Source organism: Argopecten irradians, chromosome 14, assembly GCF_041381155.1.
Source record: "Argopecten irradians isolate NY chromosome 14, Ai_NY, whole genome shotgun sequence".
NCBI classification, from domain to species: domain Eukaryota; kingdom Metazoa; phylum Mollusca; class Bivalvia; order Pectinida; family Pectinidae; genus Argopecten; species Argopecten irradians.
Window position 1 is genome coordinate 18283213 of NC_091147.1, and position 22077 is coordinate 18305289.

The window sequence follows — 22077 nt, forward strand, 5'->3', positions numbered from 1 at the left end:
AGGATATTATCTTTTCTCTTCTTCCTGACTTACTTTATCTTTCCTTATGCCTCTCTTGGCACCGCCTCACTTTTGGCCTGGAGTTGAGCGTTCGCCCCTGTGGGGAAGGCTCTGGGTTTTGTCCGCTGGCCGAGACACATTAAAGTCTATAATAGTGGTAGTTTCTGCTTCTGCTTAGCGCTCAGCATACAGGGAGTGGTACGACTGGTTCGCCCGTTGTTAGTATAATGTAACCGGGTGGGGTGTAAAGCTTGGTGTCTTCAGCGGTACGCTTCAGTGATATGCAATACAAAAATGGCAACAGTTCCATTATACAAGAAGACACAACATGAATATACCGCAGTCTCCCAAAACATGCACCTCGCACAACATACACGCAACACACTACATACATGGGAGGCCGTCCTTACATGACCATAGCTGTTGATAGGACGTTAATAAATCAAACAAACAAACAAATCGTTTGTTCACTAATTGTCGTTGAAGATTACATAAAAAGCAAAGACTTTCAACATCTGGTTGGCAACTGGCGTGCAGCTTAAAGGCATTGTGGTTGACAAATTCTGATTTTTTTAATCGTTCAATTGCTCTTTCTACATGAATTCTAAGTTTTGCTATATTACGAGTTTTCTTTATTTCATTAGCATTAAGACGTTTAGCTTTACCCCTGGAACATTTTCTAATGAAAGGTGGGCTAATTCAAAGAAGCGAAGTTCTAATAACATATCTCGTATTAAGAAACCTATATCAGCCATTACTTCGTCTCCAGATTTGATATTTTCTAAAATTCAAAACACGCACCTCGCACAACATACACGCAACACACCACATATATGGGAGGCCGTCTTTACATGACCATAGCTGTTAAAAGCTGTTGTTTTCGTAAACATAAGTTTGAAACATCTTGGCATAAACTCTTTTAACCTGCTTAGATGTCGGCCACTTAAGTAATGGAGTAAAGTTACAAATAAAGTTTATCCATGGATATTTTTTAAACCCTGCTCTTTGATATTCCAAAAATAAAAACAAAAACGAATGTCTGTAATGCCAGCTGGAGCTTTACCAAAGTCGTGATTAACTCCTCATAGCGTGATAGATTCCTTTTCGGACAACTCTTCTGTTTCTGGCCAATCTTTAGCTGCTCCTTGTCCACTCCAGCTATAAGAGTTGGTGATGTTCTATTCAATATTCATAAAACAAAATATACATCATTAAAGTTTAAAACAATGAAAATGTAAACTATGGCCTTAACATGCATACCTATAGGCTCTGGTTCAAGTTCATGTGGTCCGATCCTAGAGGTTAATAGAATCTTACATGGGTCTGTCAAGTGAACAAGGATATCTCAACCCGAGTGAAAAAATGTTGGCATGTCAACCCGAGTGAAATTTGATTCTTTTTCTCCCATACTTATTTGAAAAAAATATGAAATTCAGTTGCTTTCCAGTCTTTTCATCGCGTCATGATATGCGAGAAATTAAAATTCTGTGAGATTTGCTGTAATAATATCAGATAAAATTGACAAGTTAAATTTTACAATTGATTCAAAGAGTTACAATAGTAAAAATGATTCTTAACCTAGCATTCGAAAATATTCAAACCAAATAATCCATATAGCAGGTTCTTGGATGGTATCGCTGTATATTGCATGATACTTTTATCTGTCAATGTAACTTTTTCTTTTCCCTAGCAACCACGGCATATCCCTGTGAAGTATGTGAGAAATTCAATCTGATAACGATATTTTGTCCCAGTATACTTATACAATAAGCTTTATTGTGCTCTTTAGGCGAGATGACTACGTAAACCAAAATAATACTGAAAGTTTTTGCAAAATATTTTGTCCCTGAAATTCACTGTCAAAGTTTTGCAAGTAGCAATTTGATTGGCTATTTTTCAAAGGTCACCTGGACATGACCCCTAATGGGGTTTTCTCAGATCCTCTTATCAAACGTAGTAATAATAAGGATCTGTATTTTAATCAGATTGGTGAGAAATTAAAAATTTGTGAGGTTTGCTGTAATAATATAAGATAGAATTGAAAAGTTAAATTTTACAATTAATTCTTTGTCTAGAAACAAATTTCTTAAAAGAGTGCCCTTGTTTTGCAGCTTCTGTTCCAGATCTTCCAGCTTCTGTGAGGTGGCTTGTATATCTGCCATAGAAAGGTCAGTCTGGACAGCAGAATTTCTAACATCAGCAGATGATATGGCATGTCGGTCAGTTACTGCTACTGACAATCATCGTCAGAGAAGAGTTCTTTAGGATACTGCCATTATCTAAACAAGAGATCCCAGATGATCTTGGCGCCCACCAAAGAATGATCTACGTCTGACAATTCAAAGGGGATCTTTTCTCTCTTTTTCAAACTTTAACTACCGGCTACATATTACTACATATGAAATATGAGAAAGATCCTTTCAGTACTTTCTGAGATATATAACACAAACTTCAATTATCAAATCCAAGACGGCTCCCTGTCGGCCATCTTAATGACCGATCGGTCCTAAAATGCAATATGCACATAAGACCCCTAGGGGAACCTACATAAGAAATTTGAAAGAGATCCCTTCTGTACTTTCTGAGAAATTGTGAAAGCAAACTTTAAACTATCAAAATCCAAGATGGCTACCTGGCGGCCGTCTTAGTTCACCGATTAGTCCAAAAATGCAAATGCATAACTAGGGCCCTTGCGGGAACCTATGAATTTTGAAGGCTCTGGATTCTGTCACCTGGCCGATACACCAAGGCCTATAAAAGTGGTAGTTTCTGTTCCTGCTTGGCGCTCGGCATAAAGGGATTGGGGATTAATGGTTCGCCCGTTGTCAGTATGTGACCGGGTGGGGTGTGTAGCTTGGTGTCTTCGGCGGCATGCTTCAGTGCTATAGCACTATAAAAAGGGCAACAGTTCCAATATACAAGTCTAAGACACAACACTAACAAACCGCAGTCTCGGGCAAGGGACAGAACCCAGAGCCTCCCTCACAGGGGTGAACCAACAAACAACTCAAAGCCAAAAGTGAGGCGGTCGGTGCCATGGGAGGCATTAGGAAAGATAAAGTCAGTTCGGAAGAAGAGAAAAGATGATGGGCAGGAGGTACAATTCTAACGCCCTACCTGCAGGGCACTCAGATTTGATGTTTCCATCTACCGAAACAATTGTCATATTTTGAGCATGTCATATTATTAGTTATCACATTGCATGGTGGAATTCATGTAGAAAGTTGTAGCTTATATATAATTACTGCTGCAGGAAAGTGTAGTTTTTTGCAATTTTCACTATCATTGGTTCTTGGAAATTGAGCAGTATTGAGCAAACCAGAAAGACCTTAGTACTGATATGGCGAAACTGTAGGGGGATGTGTGAGAGGATTTCAAAATTCTTAATGCTTTCATTTACTCTCTCAACATGTATCCTAAATCTTGCTATTTTCCTCTACATTTGAACCTCTGCAGGGGTGTACTGGCCTTTGTCTTTATCTGCAAGTATCGTATCAACTGGAGATAACTCAGATAGCATATTGCTATGCTGTACAATGGCAATATCTGAGGTACTTCCAGGTATAGTTTACTGACATATACAACAGCACCATTTGGAGCAACACCTATGACAGACTTCACTGTGTGCCTCTTCTTATATGCACTGTATGTCATGTCCTTTCCTGGTTTTGTTTGTTTGTTTGATTAATTAACGTCCTATAGGAGATTTCAGAAAAGATGGCGATGACGTCACACAAAGGTACATCCGGGCGCTCAAAGGTACAACTCCGTATATCTGTACACATAAACATGTGGGAACACAGCCGCTTGAGATGTTTGTTTACATTTTATTGTAATAAATAGTACGGCAATCCGAGAACTATTGCTTTATTTTAATTTTTAAAAGTGTAAATAATAATATTTAACAATATTATATAAATATAAACATCTGGCATTCATATATTTTACTCTGTTTATACTCCATTTTCGACCGCCACGAGAAAAAAACAAGGTCGCCATTAGACCTACGTATAAACATTGACAGAATATTAAAAATATCAGCTTGAAATTATAAATTTAATTCCAAGTTTCCCGAAATATCATACTGACATTTTAATAAGCGATTACTGTTGTCTAAGTCTTACTTGGTAAACACCTTACGATGTGTGATTATGACCAAACTAAAATTTACCCCAAGCGCACGGCAGCCATTACGTACAGTACTGCCGAGATCCCGAATTTCGTCATTTTTCAGAGTCACAAAATTACGTATTCTGGATAACTTTTTCGTCAGAAATTTTGGAATTTAGTTAATGACATACAAATGAGTCAGTTTATAGTTACTTTTTATAATATTTTAAAACAAAACTTCGAGTAATTTAGGATTCTCGAAGCCGTGCGCAATGTGTCCTGGTCGGCATTTACAGTACTACGATCTAGCTATATTGTAGTCTATCTAACATGTATTCAAACATCACTTCAATGTGGGACTTCACATAGCAGCCCATGGAATAAAAGTGACCAAGAAATTAAAAAAACAACTCTCTACAGCATGAAATTGAACGATTTCACCATTTTATTTTTTTGAGATATCGGCAGCCATACTGTACATGTACATGTACGTGCACGTACATGTACATATAGATCTGCATTTACGTGTAACACAGTGGCTTATACCATTCCTTTAAAACAAGATATACATGGAAAATAACGAAATATATATATTTTACAAGTACTTATTGAGATATGTGTTGGTAATTACGTATTAATATTATTAATTTCCCAACTATGGGCTGTGGCCCGAGGTGATCTACCAGCGAAGCCATGCATGAGCGGCCGTGGTCTGGCCAGGTGGTTCACATTCGTTATATTTATATTAAATAGTATTGTGAACAGCTTTTTCATGTATAACAGAAACAAAATACATTGAAATCAGTTATCTATTCATAACTTTTTTCACTACCTGGATTTCTACGTGTGAACAAAACACGGGTACTTGTGACGGCCCGGCACCGCTTCGCAAGCTGGCTTCAACACTAAATCTACAGATATATTTAGCAATAAACAATTGTAAATATAAAAATATAAATGTCTGTCAACCTCTGAAACAATAAAAAAACATTCTAAAATCAGAATTTGCAAGTATGAAAGTGTATACTTTTGTCAACGTATCGATTGCATAGCAGGGATGTACGTATCTGTTATTGTTTTTATTAGTCGCCATACTGTGTTTGTACCTTTGAGGACCCGGATGTAAACTTTCTGTGACGTCACGCCATCTTTTCTGAAATCTCCTATTAACAGCTATCCTTTCCTGGCATGGTACATCCACTTCTGTAGCATCGATGACCAGTCGACAGGAACTGAAGTCCCCAAAGCTAGCAGACATAGAGGCTTTACACTTAGATGGGATGTTATTTTCCATCATTCCCCAAAAAACAAACATCATATAGTGCAAATATGTGTGTAATTATAATGTTGTGTACAGTAGCTTTGCTTGTGCAAAAACCCTCAGCTAGGTCAAGAAGGGGGCTGTTCATCTTTTAGCTTCATGAGGCACATGAGTAGCTGGTCGGCCCTTAAAATCAAACTTGGTGTCCATCCATCGACATAGTTCAGGGGGAACCTTTTGAGGATGGCGTCAATAATAAAAAAATGCTTTGAGGGATGTATACATCAGCATCTATAGATAACATGCAAAAACCTTGTAAGAATTTCGACTTTATTTTTTTATGAAATTTAAATTTTTCAATATTTCACTTCCAAAATTAATTCAGTTCAAGGAAGTTAATTGTTTTTTAATTACCTTGTTTTCAGATTCAATGATCTGCTTAACAGTTAAAGGGTGTTTCTTGGCCTTTAACTCTGTAATTTCACTCTCCAAATTCCCAATATGAAGTTTGAGTTTCTGAATCAAAACCACATCAAAACTTCAAATAAATTATGTGATATAATAATGCACAATGTTTTTACAAATAAATAATCCAAGACGGTAGTTATTATCGTGTGATATTTGTACATACCTTTTTTTTCAACTATACCTTAGATATTTTTTTACTATACATAGTTATATCTTATGCTTGCAAAGCTGATAAAGTGAAGAATAAAGTTCTTTAAAGTTCCCTGCTTGAGATTTCTTTTCGCTGTTTATATTTCCTCGCTAACATTTCTATAATATTATCATAACAAATTGTCACTAAGTTTTCATTAAGAACCTGCTTCTGAACTGAAAACTAAAAAGATATATTGATCGACATGATATTATAGCCAAGGAAAAATGTTTGATTGATAAACATTTTATCAAAAATGTTTGATAAATAAACAATTTATCAAACTGTTTACATGGATGTCTTTGATGAGGGATGAATAAGATCTGTGGTACCCATGATCCTCAGAAACACACCCTTCAAGCTCAGTATTATCTGAGCTGAAGGGATATAAGCTGCCTGAGTCACTTTGAGTCTCGGCAGGAGCAGTGCAAGCATATCTAGATTGTGTGGAGATTGTTGGGTAAGCATCTCTTTTTCGTGATTTCCTATAGGGAACAACCAACTAAATAAAAAAGACCTTCGAAATGACCCCTGTGTATACAAGATTGAGCCCAGGATAGAATTTTAACCCGGCCGCTGATTGGCTGGCTAATTATGAATTTCAAAAGTAAAAATGTTTTCTGACAGGTGATTATTCCTAGATAACCATGATATGAATTTGGAAATTCATATTGAGATTTAGGTTCAAAATATCAATTTTGATAATGAATAGGTAAAAATATTAGAATTTCAGGATTTTTTAGTGCAAAATGCGCCTAATTTCAATAAAGCTACCCTGGTTGGAGTTTGAGCAGAAGGACCAAACTTTTTTTCTGTCTAGTGTTATATGAGAACCTAGACTTTAATTATAGAACACAATAGCTAACTAATATTCCTTTGTTTTAATAATACAGTACAAAAACTTCAACAAAGTTTACACTGTGGTCTATGTAAAATTATTTAGTTGGTTGCTTGCTCTCTTTATGACAGACACATGTAATATTGATTTAATACCTTTAATGCCTTTTTTATTTACTTGGAATCAAATAATCTTTTTCCAAATAAAACTTTTGACACTTTTCATTCATTTTTGTGCTTTTAAGGCAATAATTATGTTAGTGATCCCTTGTACATTAGTAGATTACCGGTAGAATCTACTTGCATAAAATCTAATTACATTTAGATTTTGATTTCTATTTTTATTTTTTATTAACATGAAGCTTATGTATAAAACCATATTTTGACATGTCTTGACACCTTGAAATAGTGTTAGGATCACCAAAGTCGAAATATTCTCCTTGATTCCAAGGAAATATTGTTGGCCCATTTTCCTTTTTACCGTCTTTGAAGTGACAACTACATAATCTGTCCAATGCTGTCACGTTTCTATCTTTCCTTCTGAATGAGTTTTAACATTCATCATGGTTTAAATACCTGTTTTTAGGTCATCTGACCGAAGGTCATGATGACCTATTGTCATCGTGTTTCGTCCGTCGTCGTGTGCCGTGCGTAAGACTATACAAAAGCCTACTCCTCCTTAACCCTTGGGCGGATTACATTCATATTTGATGTGAAACATTGTTGGGGAAGGACAATCATATTTTATATAAATGAGCCTGGTCCGATCCATAGGTGCTGAGGGATGGGGCCCCAAAAGGGCAAATTTTCTTAATTGAAGCTTCAAAATCCTACTCCTCTTTCACCATTGGATGGATTTCATCCATATTTAGTGTGAAACATCATCGGGGAAGGGCAATTATATTTTATATAAATGAGCTTGGTCCGACCCCTAGGGGCTGAGGGGTGGTGCCCCAAAAGAGAAAATTTTCTTAATTTTAGCTTAAAAAACCTACTCCTCATCATCCTTGAATGGATTTCATCCATATTTGGTGTGAAACATCATCGGGGAAGGGCAATCATATTTTGTATAAATGAGTTTGGTCCGACCCCTAGGGGCTGAGGGGTGGGGCCCCAAAAGGGCAAATTTTCTTAATTTAAGATTTAAAATCCTACTCCTCTTTCACCATTGGATGGATTTCATCCCTATTTGGTGTGAAACATCATCGGGGAAGGACAATCATATTTTATATAAATGAGCTTGGTCCGACCCCTAGGGGCTAAGGGATGGGGCCCCAAAAGTGCAATTTTTCTTAATTTTAGCTTTAAAATCCTACTCCTCCTTCATACTTCGATGGATTTCATCCATATTTTGTGTGAAACATCATTTGGTATGGACATTTAAATTTTATATAAATGAGCCTGGTCCGACCCCTAGGGGCTGAGGGGTGGGGCCCCAAAAGGGTAATTTTTCTTAATTTTAGCTTTAAAATCCTACTCCTCTTTCATCCTTGAATTGATTTCATCTATATTTGGTGTATAATATCATTAGGGAAAGACAATCATATTTTATATGAATGAGATAGATCCGACCCCTAGGGGCTGAGGGATTGGGCCCAAAAAAGGGCAAATTTTCTTAATTTTAGCTTTAAAATCCTACTCCTCCTTCATACTTCGATGGATTTCATCCATATTTGGTGTGAAACATCATTTGGTATGGACATTCAAATTTTATATAAATGAGCCTGGTCCGACCCCTAGGGGCTGAGAAGTGGGGCCCCAAAAGGGCAAATTTTCTTAATTTTAGCTTTAAAATCCTACTCCTCTTTCATCCTTGAATTGATTTCATCTATATTTGGTGTAAAATATCATTGGGGAAGGACAGTAATATTTTATATAAATGAGCCTGGTCAGACCCCTAGGGGCTGAGGGATGGGTCCCAAAAAAGGGCAAATTTTCTTAATTTTAGCTTTAAAATCCTACTCCTCCTTCATACTTCGATGGATTTCATCCATATTTGGTGTAAAATATCATGCGAGAAGCACAAGCATATTTTATATGAATGAGATAGACCCGACCCCAAGGGGCTGAGGGGTGGGGCCCCAAAAGGGCAAGTTTTCTTTATTTTAGCTGGCCCACTTCCTGTTTTCAGGTTTCGGTCTCCCATCTCAATGAAAATTGGTCTATAGGGTTTAGATTGATGCCGAACAACATGCAAACATTTTTGTAAAGATTTCGGTATTCCAAGATGGCCGCTGGCCATCTTCCTGTTTTCAGGTTTCAGTCTCCGATCTCAAGGGAAATTGGTCTATAGGGGTTTTAAATGATTCAGAAGGGGGAACTTTAGAGGAGGATAATCATATTTAATGATGGGGATAGTACGGCAGAGGTCCAAAATGGGAACTTTGCTAAAATTTGGCTTTAAAATCAGACTCCTCCTTATATCAATCCGTGAATGTGTTACAACCATATATGGATGAAGGGCTACCAAGATTGTTCAACAAATGACATTTACCTATTTCAGAAACTTACATATTCAACTAAGGAGTTCCTTTTATTGTATATATTAATATTTAACCAATACTTTATATTGTGACTTTGTTGTTTTGTGCAATGAGTCAGATGACCGTTAAGGCCCATGGGCCTTTTGTTTTTATTTCAAATATGCCAGTTGGAGTGTAAGTTTGATTTTAGCAACAACTGCCTACTAAAAACTATATGGATTCCTATAAATACGACCTAATGCTACTCTAATGTCTTACACCACTAGCTATATCTGTCACATGCATGCAGGAACAAACAACTGTACGTAACAACGCTAAATATATTCATTCTGTATATGATTTAATTAAATTAGCCACTGAATCGATTGGAAATAGTGTCGTGCCGGCGGAGTAACATTACGTACGTTAGCTTGAGACAATGTATGTTTACACGTAAAGCTTCATGTACTATGTAGGTCAACTGATTAAAAATGTAACTAACCTGCATAATTTCTCCCATTGTTTTGTTAATTTTGTTGAAAATCGAAAAAAAAATATGAATGTTTCTTTCAGACTTTGGTGATTGCAATCGAAAACAAAACGCAGCATGACATATAATAAACGTCGTACACTCAACGTGTCTAAGGTATAGTAAAGGGGATAAGTCACGTGTTTTGTTTGTTTGTATCCAGTGCGTGACACGGAAGAGACGCCATTACTGGATTTTCCAGCCCTATACCATTAAAAGTTATCTGATAATTGTCATCAGCCTTGACATCGCCCAATTATGAATCGGGGCAAGAAACCCTGTCCATATTTGTAATGCGGAAGCTTCCACTCTGTGGATTAAAGGGACAATTCAGCTAGGCTAATTATGATATATAATCACGAAGTAAAATATGACATTATGTATTGTTATACATTCCTTATGGATTATATAACAAGAAACATTATGCACTTTCACCACGACTGGTTCGCCCGTTGTCAATATAATGTGACCGGGTGGGATGTGTTGCTTGGTGTCTTCGGCGGCATGCTTCAGTGATATAGCACTATAAAAAGGGCAACAGTTTCACTATACAAGAAGACACAACATGAATATATCGCAGTCTCCCGAGGCACGCACCTCGCACAACATACACGCAACGCACCTCATACATGGGAGGCCGTCCTTACATGACCATAGCTGTTAATAGGACGTTAATTAATCAAACTAACAAACAAACAAAAAATCACGAAATTGTATAGTAGTTTGATTGATACCGTTGATCATTACGATTTAAAGGCAAAACAAAAAAATGTTTGTTTAGGGTTATCCGACTGACCCCCATTTTTTATCCTCCCGACCGACCGACCCTATGTATTTACCAGTGTAACCCTAAACACACTTATTTTTTGCCTAATAAGCAGATACAACATATACGGTGTACCCATACCCAAGCACCCAAAGTCACGCACCTTAAACAAATGAATTGCATAACCACTGGGGAGTTGATGGAATTATTTTAAATTAGAACATGCATATAATAAGGTTAACACACTAATGTAATAGCGATTTGAATAGTTCTAGACAAAAAAAATCTTTACTACACAGGCAATGGCCAGGTTTTGGCATACAAGACATCCGACTCCTATGTATATATGGAATGTAATATGGGTCACAATTCTAAGCATTAAGGTAGATACATACTTTTGAAAACCGCGACAATTCGAATGACACTATACCAGAAGCTTCGGTGATTGTTTTTATATCCAGAGTAGTTTCCGATATACTACGACATTCTATTTGACAATTTTTTCAACAAGTGAAAATTACCAAAATACAATAACAAATGAAGTAAATAATTCACTTCTGTAACTTAAAACAATAATTTTAAAATCAGATCTCGTCTTATGTTTTTGCTTTTCTATCGTAAATGGGATTAGATTTGAATTGTTTACACCGAAAGTGGCGTTGTCGCACCGGACGAAATAGGTCAAACGATCAGCTGTTTTTACTCCCAGCTGTTTCTTATATTCGACGTGAAATGTGTGATGGCACCCTTTCCAGTTGGCACACGACGTCAAGACAACATTGCTGCAACGTGGTATTTTGGTTGCGACGTTGTGACTTGAATAATATAAGGGCGACGTTGTATCCCTGACATCAGTACCACGTCCGTATCAGACGTCCCTACGATGTCAGGTCGCAACATACACATTATTAAAATTCGTATTTATAAGCAGATTATTATGAAAACAAGTTCGTTTAAAGTTTTATGTGTATGAAAATAATGAATTTACAGCAACAAATCGACAATAAAGTGTTTCGTTTTTTCTTATGTTAATGGATCTTTCCCAAATTTCATATGTAGGTTGCCCTAGGGCCCTAGTTGTGAATATTGCAATTTTGGACCGATCAGACAACAAGATGGCCACCAGGCCGCCATCTTGGATTTTGACAATTGAAGTTTGTTACCGCTATTTCTCCGAAAGTTATGAAGGGATCTGTCTCAAATTTCGTGTGCAGGTTCCCCTAGGTCCCTAGTTGTGCACATTGCATTTTGGGACCGATCGGCCAACAAGATGGCCGCCACGCAGCCATCTTGGATTTTGATAGTTAAAGTTTGTTACCGCTATTTCTCAGAAAGTAATGAAGGGGATATGTCTCAAATTTCATGTGCATGTTCCGATATATCTCAAATTTCATGTGCATGTTCCTCTAGAGGTTTTGTTGTGCATACAGCATTTTCGGACTGATCGGTGAACAAGATGGCTGACAGGCCGCCATCTTGGATTTTGATAGTTGAAATTTGTTACCGCTATTTCTTAGAAAGTACTGAAAGGATCTGTCTCAAATTGTATTTGTAGGTTCCTCTAGGTCCCTAGTTGTGCATATTGCATATTGGGACCGATCGGTGGACAAGATGGCCGACAGGCAGCCATCTTGGATTTTGGTAATTGAAGTTTTATTACCTCTATTTCTCAGAAAGTACTGAAATAATCTGTCTCAAATTTCATGTGCAGGTTCCCCTAGGTCCCTAGTTGTGCATATTGCATTTTCAGACCATTCGGTGGAAAAGATGGCCGATAGGCCGCCATCTTGGAATTTGATTATTGAAGTTTGTTACTGCTATTTCTCTGAAAGTACTGAAACGATCTGTCTCAAATTTCCCCTAGGACCTTAGTTGTGCATATATATTGCATTTTGGGGCCAATTGCTGAACAAGATGGCCAACAGGTAGCCATCTTGGATTTTGATAATTGAAGTTTGTTACTGCCATATATCTCATTAAGTAATGAAAGGATCTTTCTCAAATTTTATATAAGTTTGTAGTAAAAGTTTTAAAAGGAGCCCTGGAGGTAGGGCGTAAGAATTGTACCTGCTGCCCCTATTGCATGATCGTAAAAGGCGACTAAATTTAGGATCTTATCTTTTCTTTCTCCCTAAATTACTTTGTTCTTCCTAGAGTCTCCCTTGACACCAACCTCACTTTTGGCCTTTGGTTGAGCGCTCGCCCCTGTGAGGAAAGCTTTGGGTTCTGTCCCCTGGCCGAGACACACCAAGTCTATAAAAGTGGTAGTTTCTGCTCCTGCTTAGCGCTCAGCATAACGGGAGTGGTACACTGGTTTGCCCGTTGTCAGTATAATGTGACCGGGTGGGGTGGGGTGCCTGGTGTCTTCGGCGGCCTGCTTCAGTGATATAGCACAATAAAAAGGGCAACAGTTCCACTACACAAGAAGACACAACACGAATATACCGCAGTCTCCCAAAACACGCACCTCGCACAACATACACGCGACACACCGCATACATGAGAGGCCGTCCTTACATGACCATACCTGTTAATAGGACGTTAATTAATCAAACAAACAGAGAAAAGACCCATCTTTCCATTGTCAGACGTAGATCATTCTTTGGTGGGCGCCAGATCCCTCTGGGATCTCTTGTTAGTCTTCACTTCTCCACCTGATAAATCAAAGGGAACTTGCATGGTTTTTTTTTCTTATCAAATATCTTCAGAAAAAGTTGTCTTAAAAGGCTTTTATTGCCAAAACCAAACTAAGATGTTAGCCTGTATGTCATTTTAAGTTTCAATCTCTCTAAAATGTAACGTGCATAACTAAATCTCAAAGTTTTCATTTATAACATGTTTTTAGCCCACCATCATCAGATGGTGGGCTATTCAAATCGCCCTGCGTCCGTGGTCCGTCGTCCGCCGTCTGTCCGTAAACAATGCTTGTTATCACTATTTTAAAAACTTCACATGGAGGGTCCCCTTGGTCCATATTTGTGCAATACAGATTTTGAGGCTGATCGGAAAAACAAGATGGCCGCCAGGCAGCCATCTTTGATTTTGGCAGTTGAAGTTTGTTATCGATATTTCTTGAGAACTACTGAAGGGATTTTGTTCAAACTTCACATGGAGGGTACCCTTGGTCCCTAGTTGTGCCATACAGATCCTAGTTGTGCCATACAGATTGGCCCTGCAGGTAGGGCGTTAGAATTGTACCTGCTGCCCCTATTGCATGATCGTAAAAGGGCGACTAAATTTAGGATATTATCTTTTCTCTTCTTCCTAACTGGACTTTATCTTTTCTAATCGCCTTCCCTGGCATGGCCTCACTTTTTGGCCTTGAGTTGAGCCGTATTTTTTTTTTCGCCTCTGTCAGGAAGGCTCTGGGTTTCTTGTCCCCTGGCCGAGAGACACACACCAAAGTCTATAAAAGTGGTAGTTTTTCTGATCCTTGCCTAGCGCCTCAGTCAGACAAATGATATGGGACGACTGGTTACGCCCGATGTCATTAAAATGTGACCGTGTGGGGTTGTGAATGCTAGGTGTCTTCGGCGGCAATGCTTCAGTGATATAGCACTATAAAATAGGGTCAAATAGTTCCCAGCAATAACCACGAGATAGCCAGGACACGGAAATGACCGACCCTCGTATTACCGCAGGCCTCCCAAGAACACGCACCTCGCACAACATACATCGCAACACTACGCATACATGGGAGGCCGTCCTTACATGACCATAGCTGTTAATGGGACGTTAATAAATCAAACAAACAAACAAACAAACAAAAAAGCCATACAGATTTTGAAGCTGATCGGAAAAACAAGATGGCCGCCAGGCAGCCATCTTTGATTTTGGCAGTTGAAGTTTGTTATCGATATTTCTTGAGAAACTACTGAAGGGATTGTGTTCAAACTTCACATGGAGGTTACCCTTGGTCCCTTTTTGTGCCATACAGATTTTGAGGCTGATCGGAAAAAACAAGATGGCCGCCAGGCAGCCATCTTTGATTTTGGCAGTTGAAGTTTGTTATCGATATTTCTTGAGAACTACTGAAGGAATTTTGTTCAAACTTCACATGGAGGTTACCTTTGATCCCTTTTTGTGCCATACAGATTTTGAGGCTGATTGGAAAAGCAAGATGGCCGCCAGGCAGCCATCTTTGATTTTAGCAGTTGAGGTTTGTTATCGATATTTCTTGAGAACTACTGAAGGAATTGTGTTCAAACTTCACATGGAGGTTACCCTTGGTCCCTTTTTGTGCCATACAGATTTTGAGGCTGATCGGAAAAACAAGATGGCCGCCAGGCGGCCATCTTGGATTTTGATAGTTAAGGTTTGATATCCCTATTTCTCAAAAAGTGCTGAAGGGATCTTTCTCAAATTTAATATGTAGGTTCCCCTAGGGCCCTTGTTGTGCATAATGCATTTTTGGACCAATCGGTGAACAAGATGGCCGCCAGGCCGCCATCTTGGATTTTGATAGTTAAAGTTTGTTATGGCTGTTTCTCAGATAGTACTGAAGGGATATGTTTCAGATATCATATGTAGGTTCCCCTAGGGACCTAGTTGTGCGTATTGCATTTTGGGACCGATCTGTCAACAAGATAGCCGCCAGGTAGCCATCTTGGATTTTGTTATTCAAAGTTTGTTATCACTATTTCTCAAAGTTTTGAAGGGATCTGTCTCAAAAATTCATATGTAGGTTCCCCTAGGGCCCTAGTTGTGCATATTGTGATTTGGGACCGATTGATCAACAAGATGGCTGCCAAGGAGTCATCTGGGATTTTGATAGTTGAAGTTTGTTACCGCTATTTCTCAAAAGGTACTGAAGCGATATGTCTCAAATTTTATATGTAGAATGTTTGAAAAAGTTTAAAAAGCAGAGAAAATATCCATCTTTCCGTTGTCAGATATAGATAATTCTTTGGTGGGCGCCAAGATCCCTCTGGGATCTCTTGTTAATAATGTAAAAGGGAGCGGTTTCTGTCCTAGAAACATAACCCAGGTTCTGAGATCTCGGACCATTAGGTCTTAGATTCTGGAACCATAAAGCTGAAGAATGCAATTGGCGAATGAACACAGACTCAGAAATATACGTTCAATATAATTTTTATTGTTGATAACAAGTGTAGAAATTTCTAACGACGCAATAATACAAGACAATGGTGAAAAACAACTCGACTCGCACCGACTCTCGTACGCCCTGCCTACATAATATATACACCCTGTTAGGATAAACCAGCTATTTATCACTGTTATTAATACTATTTAAGAGGTACTGAAATATACCGCCCCGATACCCAATATATACGTTAATCTAGTGGATACATGGCTTACTCCTATGTACACGAAAGTATATAGACGACGGACAGCTACATCTACATGTATACCCTACTATATGACACTACATTATAAACTTCATAGCGTTACCTAGTACTAGTGGCTACCTATATCCTATAGCTAGGTATAGAACTAGAAAGAGTCTTAGCCCTGCAGGTAGGGCGTTAGAATTGTACTGCTGCCCCTAGTGCATGATCGTAAAAGGCGACTAAATTTAGGATAGACTTATATCTTTTCTTTTCTTCCTAACTGACTTGATCTAATGCCTCACTTTTGGCCTTGCGTTGAGCGTTCGCCCCTGTGAGGAAGGCTCTGGGTTCTGTCCCCTGGCCGAGACACACCAAAGTCTATAAAAGTGGTAGTTTCTGCTCCTGCTTAGCGCTCAGCAAACGGGGAGTGGGACGACTGGTTCGCCCGTTGTCAGTATAATGTGACCGGGTGGGGTGTGTTGCTTGGTGTCTTCGGCGGCATGCTTCAGTGATATAGCACTATAAAAAGGGCAATAGTTCCACTATACAAGAAGACATAACATGAATTTACCGCAGTCTCCCAAAACACGCACAACATACACGCAACACACCGCATACATGGGAGGCCGTTCTTACAATGACCACAGCTGTTAATAGGAAACGTTAATTAATCAAACAAACAAACAAATAAATAAAACAAACAAACAAATCTACTGTTTCAGACCATCTACATATCTGTATATTTGGGCATGTTCAAAGATGATTTGTGACGTCACTAATGCAATGACCAAATCGATACTGACATGTTATATAGTGATGAACATCTCTTTTTCAAAACACAAGTATTTAGTCTTCGAGGGTCTCAGCGGGGCTCCAGAAGGGTGCATGAAACTGGGCAAATGCATAAATACGTTACGGTCGTCCAAAGGATATAGAATATAGTGCCATGGATTTTTTTTCGGAATGCAGATAATTGTTTTTTTTTTGTGTTATTTTAGCTCACCTGGCCCGAAGGGCCGGTGACCTTATGTCATGGCGCGGCGTCCGTCGTCCGTCCGTCAACATTTCCTTTAAATCGCTACTAGCCATAGAGTTCTGCATGGATTGTAACCAAATTTGGCCACAAACATCCTTGGGGGAAGGGGAACAGAACTTGTATAAAGTTTGGCTCTGACCCCCCGGGAGCAGGAGGGGCGGGGCCCAATAGGGGAAAATAGAGGTAAATCCTATAAATCGCTACTTGTCCTAGAGTTCTGCATGGATTGTAACCAAATTTGGCCACAAACATCCTTGGGGGAAGGGGAACCGTAAACTTGTCTATACACTCTGGCGTTACTGACCTCGCCGTGGGCATAGGAGGGGCGTGCCCTCAATCTGAAAGATAGAGGCTGAAAATCTATAAGATCAGGCTACTTACTGTACCTAGAGATTTGCATTGGAAATTGCAAACAAAATTGGCTTTTGGCCACACACATTCCTGGGGGGTAGTGAGGAGACAGCACTTGTATAAAGTTTAGTGGCGTCGGACCTCGCCGGTGGCATGAGTGGCTAGGGGCCCAAAATAGGGAGAAATAAAGGGTAAATCCCTATAAATCCGCTACTTGTCCTAGAACTTTCTGCAATGGATTGTAACCAATTTAGGACACAAACACTATGCTGGGGGGAAGGGGGAAGCCTCGGAACTTGTAAAAAGTTAGCCCACTGACACCCCCGGTGGCAGGAGGTGCGGGGCCCAATAGGGGAAATAGAGGTAAATCCTATAAATCGCTACTTTTCCTAGAGTTCTGCATGGATTGTAACCAAATTTGGCCACAAACATTCTTGGGGGAAGGGGAACAGAACTTGTATAAAGTTAGGCTCTGACCCCCCGGGGGCAGGAGGGGCGGGGCCCAATAGGGGAAATAGAGGTAAATCCTATAAATCGCTACTTGTCCTAGAGTTCTGCATGGATTCTAATCAAATTTGGCCACAAACATCCTTGGGGGAAGGGGAACAGAACTTGTATAAAGTTTGGCTCTGACCCCCTGGGGGCAGGAGGGGCGGGGCCCAATAGGGGAAATAGAGGTAAACCCTATAAATCGCTACTTGTCCTAGAGTTCTGCATGGATTGTGACCAAATTTGGCCACAAACATCCTTGGGGGAAGGGGAACAGGACTTCTATAAATGTTTGCTCTGACCCCCCGGGGGCAGGAGGGGTGGAGCCCAATAGGGGAAATAGAGGTAAATCCTATAAATCGCTACTTGTTCTAGAGTTCTGCATGGATTGTGACCAAATTTGGCCACAAACATCCATGGGGGAAGGGGAAGAGAACTTCTATAAATGTTGGCTCTGACCCCCCGAGGCAGGATGGGTAGGGCCCAGTAGGTGAATTAGAGGTAAATATTCGAATTCCTTCAGAAAAGAAACAATGAACCTGTATTTAGAACATTACTTGGCATTACAAACCAGGTGAGCGATACAGGCCCTCTGGGCCTCTTGTTTTATATATATATGTTTAACTTGAACTAAAATTAGAAGCTCAAACATTTCAATGGAGAAAAATACTAAATCGTCTACTCCTGTTTTGGCCGAAACTGAAAGAAAGCTGTATATTATTTTCAATATGTGGAGTAGGAGGGGGTGATAATACATTATGTATGAAACTGCTCTAGCTGTTGCTAATAATCATATATTTACATTCCGAGTCTTGTTTCTTTGTTGCTCCCATTTTATGGGAACAATAAATATTTCACCATGAACACACTATGAATGCAGTATGAAAAGCGAATTTCACGTGACGATTTTTTTACACAATACCACTGCGCTCTTTTACAAGTTCGGAATATGAAAACACAATAACTTAAAATATATACTTATTTTCCAAAAAGAATGTATTGTGGAAAAAAGAAATCGCGTGCGTTTGTAAAAATATTTCGACTGCTAATATAAGTCTAAAAATGTCTGACGAAGAGGAAAGCCCTATAGAAACCTTCGGATGTTTGCACATTCCGGATCTGACTGAGTTTTCATCAGACGAACTAATAAAATACTAAGAATGGTATTAAGCGAGAATACTGCGATTTCTACTGAAGATATTGAAGTTAATGCAGTTGCATGCCTACAAGAGACAACCCCTGCCCCAAGGGAAATGAAACTAACGGCACCGACGACCTAATGTTGAAAACACACTTAAGGTAAATTAACAGAAAAATTTTACATTATACAAATCTCAAATGGAAAGTCTTGTTAAAGTATTTAGCTTAAACTTGTGTTTAATTTTACACCCTAAACTCACATATTTTTTTTCTTTACATAATTTAATAGGCTACCATGTAAACAATCATGTAATGTAGCCTGCCCTACTGTAATGTATAGATCATAGATACAGATAAAGTAGTTCCTGTATTATTATTGAAAAAACATGATTACAAAAAAGAAACAAACAGAACATCATGAACCAGCAGCCAAAAGGTTTTAAACCGTTTCAAACGAAGTATTTGAATTTTTTTCAGAATTCGTTATGAATTCCATATAGGTTAACTTCGAAAAAATCAGTTTAAAAAGCAATAGTACCTTGTCAAAATATAGTCAATAGTTTTCGGAGGTGTTTTATTTTTCAGAATTATCGTGTATCGTAACACATAATACTATCAATCCAAATGGCTTTAAAGTTATTTACAAGAATTTATTTATACTTTATACATATTCCAATACCTAAATTAGTCGTAATATGGACCCAAGGCGGGATCATTTTTTAATAGTTGCAATTGTTGTATGTTGCAGGATGTTCGGTTATGTAGAATGTCAGAAGAGATGTCCGACAATGAAGGCACGTAATCAACATGTGCGGGATAACCACAGGGAAAAGAAGCGTTACCCACACGGGAGATGTCACTACACTTATCCAAAGAGCCGCTCTTTATATTTGCAGTCCCACATGTACCGGATTCACAGTGTTAAGAACTCCCGATCGGACACCTGGAAGAGGCGGAACCCATTGCAGCAACCCTTCCTTCTGGCCAGGAAGAGGCGGTACTGGAGGCTGCAACCCTTCCTGCTAGCCAGAAAAAGGCGGAACCGGCGGCTGCAACCCTTCCTGCGGGACAAGATGAATAGAAGGGATCACTGGACGATCTGAAAGAGCGAGCCACTCATTTGTTAAGGATGGTAGGAATTACAGCATTCCCTCCTGCTCCACGGATCTGGACTGACATTGATGATGAAGAGGTGACAGTCGCTCCTGGACTATTGTGGCCTCCCAAAGACTGGCGGAGATCATCAGCAGACCAATGGCTGTTGATGTGGAAAACTGCAGCAGTCCAGTTGTGCGGTGTGTCTCTAGCATCAGACAATTCCTGGCCGGACCCAGTTTTTAGGCCTGCTAGGAGGACTGTCACCCCGTATGAAAGATGGGGAGCGGAGGTAGTGCCAGCACGATATTATAATTATATGGCCATCCCCAGGGTTGTTTTACAAGAATGTTTGTTCTGACGACAAGAATTATACATGACACACAGCTGGGGCAACATACCGTAGATGTGTTTCACTGCATCAAATGACTTCAAATTTAATCGGACACTCATTTTTAGCTCACCTGGTCCGAAGGACCAAGGTGAGCTTATGCCATACCGTGGCGTCCGTCGTCCGTCCGTCCGTCAACAATCGACTTCTCCATAACCGCTGGTCGGATTTCAACAAAATTTGACTGGTAGCATCCTTATGGGCTACTAACTGAAAATTGTACAAATGATGCGGCTGACCCCTAAGTGGCGGGGCCAAAAGGGGTCAATTTGGCTATTTCCATTTAAACGACTTCTCTCTGAAACTAAGCATGGGAGAGCACCCAAAATGCAATTGTAGCATCTTTAAAGGGTGGGGATTCAAAATTGTACAATTGATGTGGCTGACCCCCTAGGGGCCTGAGGGGCGGGGTCAATTTGGCTATTTCCATTTAAACGACTTCTTCTCTGAAACTAAGCATGGGATAGCACCCAAAATGCATCCTTATAGGGTGGGGATTCAAAATTCAAATTCGGGTTAAAATTCTATCCTGGGCTCAATCTTGTATACACAGGGGCCATTTCGAAGCAGAAATTAAAATTCCAATACTCACCTATGATGTAATGTGTATTTCGGCTGTATGTCAAATCTGTAATATGAACTTAATCGGTCAAGTGGTTTGTCCAGGACAGGGCTTCACCTTCGGACAGTCACCCCCGGAGTAATTCTGAAAACATGAAATATTGAACTTACACACTGTTTATTAATTGTAAATTATGTATTAAATATTGAAATAGTATTAATGTTGTTTAAGTTAATTATTGGTTACATCATTAAACTTTCTGAATATAATGAAAAAATAGGAAAAGTCCCCAGCGAAGGGGAGATAATCCATTACATAATCAGGTACCCCTTAATTTTGTTTGTTTGTTTGTTAGTAATTAACTCCTATAATATTAGAAAATGTCAAGATTTTGGAGCGGTGCAGAAACATGTTGTGTCTTCTGTATATGGAACTGTTGCCCATATATACCTGAGCATGTTGCCGAGAACCTTTTACATTATATTCAAATGTTACTAAGCAAGGGGCAGGTACCACATGGTCTCCAGAAAAGTCAAGATTTTTATCTGTTTAAAATAAAGCATTCTGTTTAAATAAACAAATAACACAAAGATCAAACCTGTAATGAGCACAAAAGATGCATGTCTTTGTCCGTGACTGGAATCTGTGCAACCAACATATATTTCCGGAAATCTTGAATGACCCTGAAACACCATTAATATGTTTCATTAACAGAAAAAATATTCACAAAATGGTATTTTTCATCATTATAACATAAAATGCATACTTTTAATAAACTTATTAGCCCTAATATTACAATTAATCAGTACAATTAGTTAAATTGGCTTACCTGAGATGAACACCCCCCACACCCCTCCCACCAATTATACCTGGCAGGTATAAATACCACACCCCAAACTAGACATTATGTAATACAATGTAATTGTCTCCCCTTAATGTTACCAATTTCAAATGTATAAGCTGTAACGTATAAGTTTTATACCTTTATGGCTTTCGGCACTCCAATATGGCAGAGACGACTGCCCCCCCCCCCCCCTCCCCCCAATTTCTTGATTTGACCGCTAATTCCGACCATGCATACAGTTCCGTGAACTAAATT

The 22077-nt window shown here is 39.1% G+C and overlaps 1 pseudogene; it reads right to left on the reverse strand.

The window, feature by feature from the left end:
• Positions 1-3241: 3241 nt before the first annotated feature.
• On the reverse strand, positions 3242-5860 carry LOC138307075 (uncharacterized; annotated as a pseudogene).
• Positions 5861-22077: the final 16217 nt, after the last annotated feature.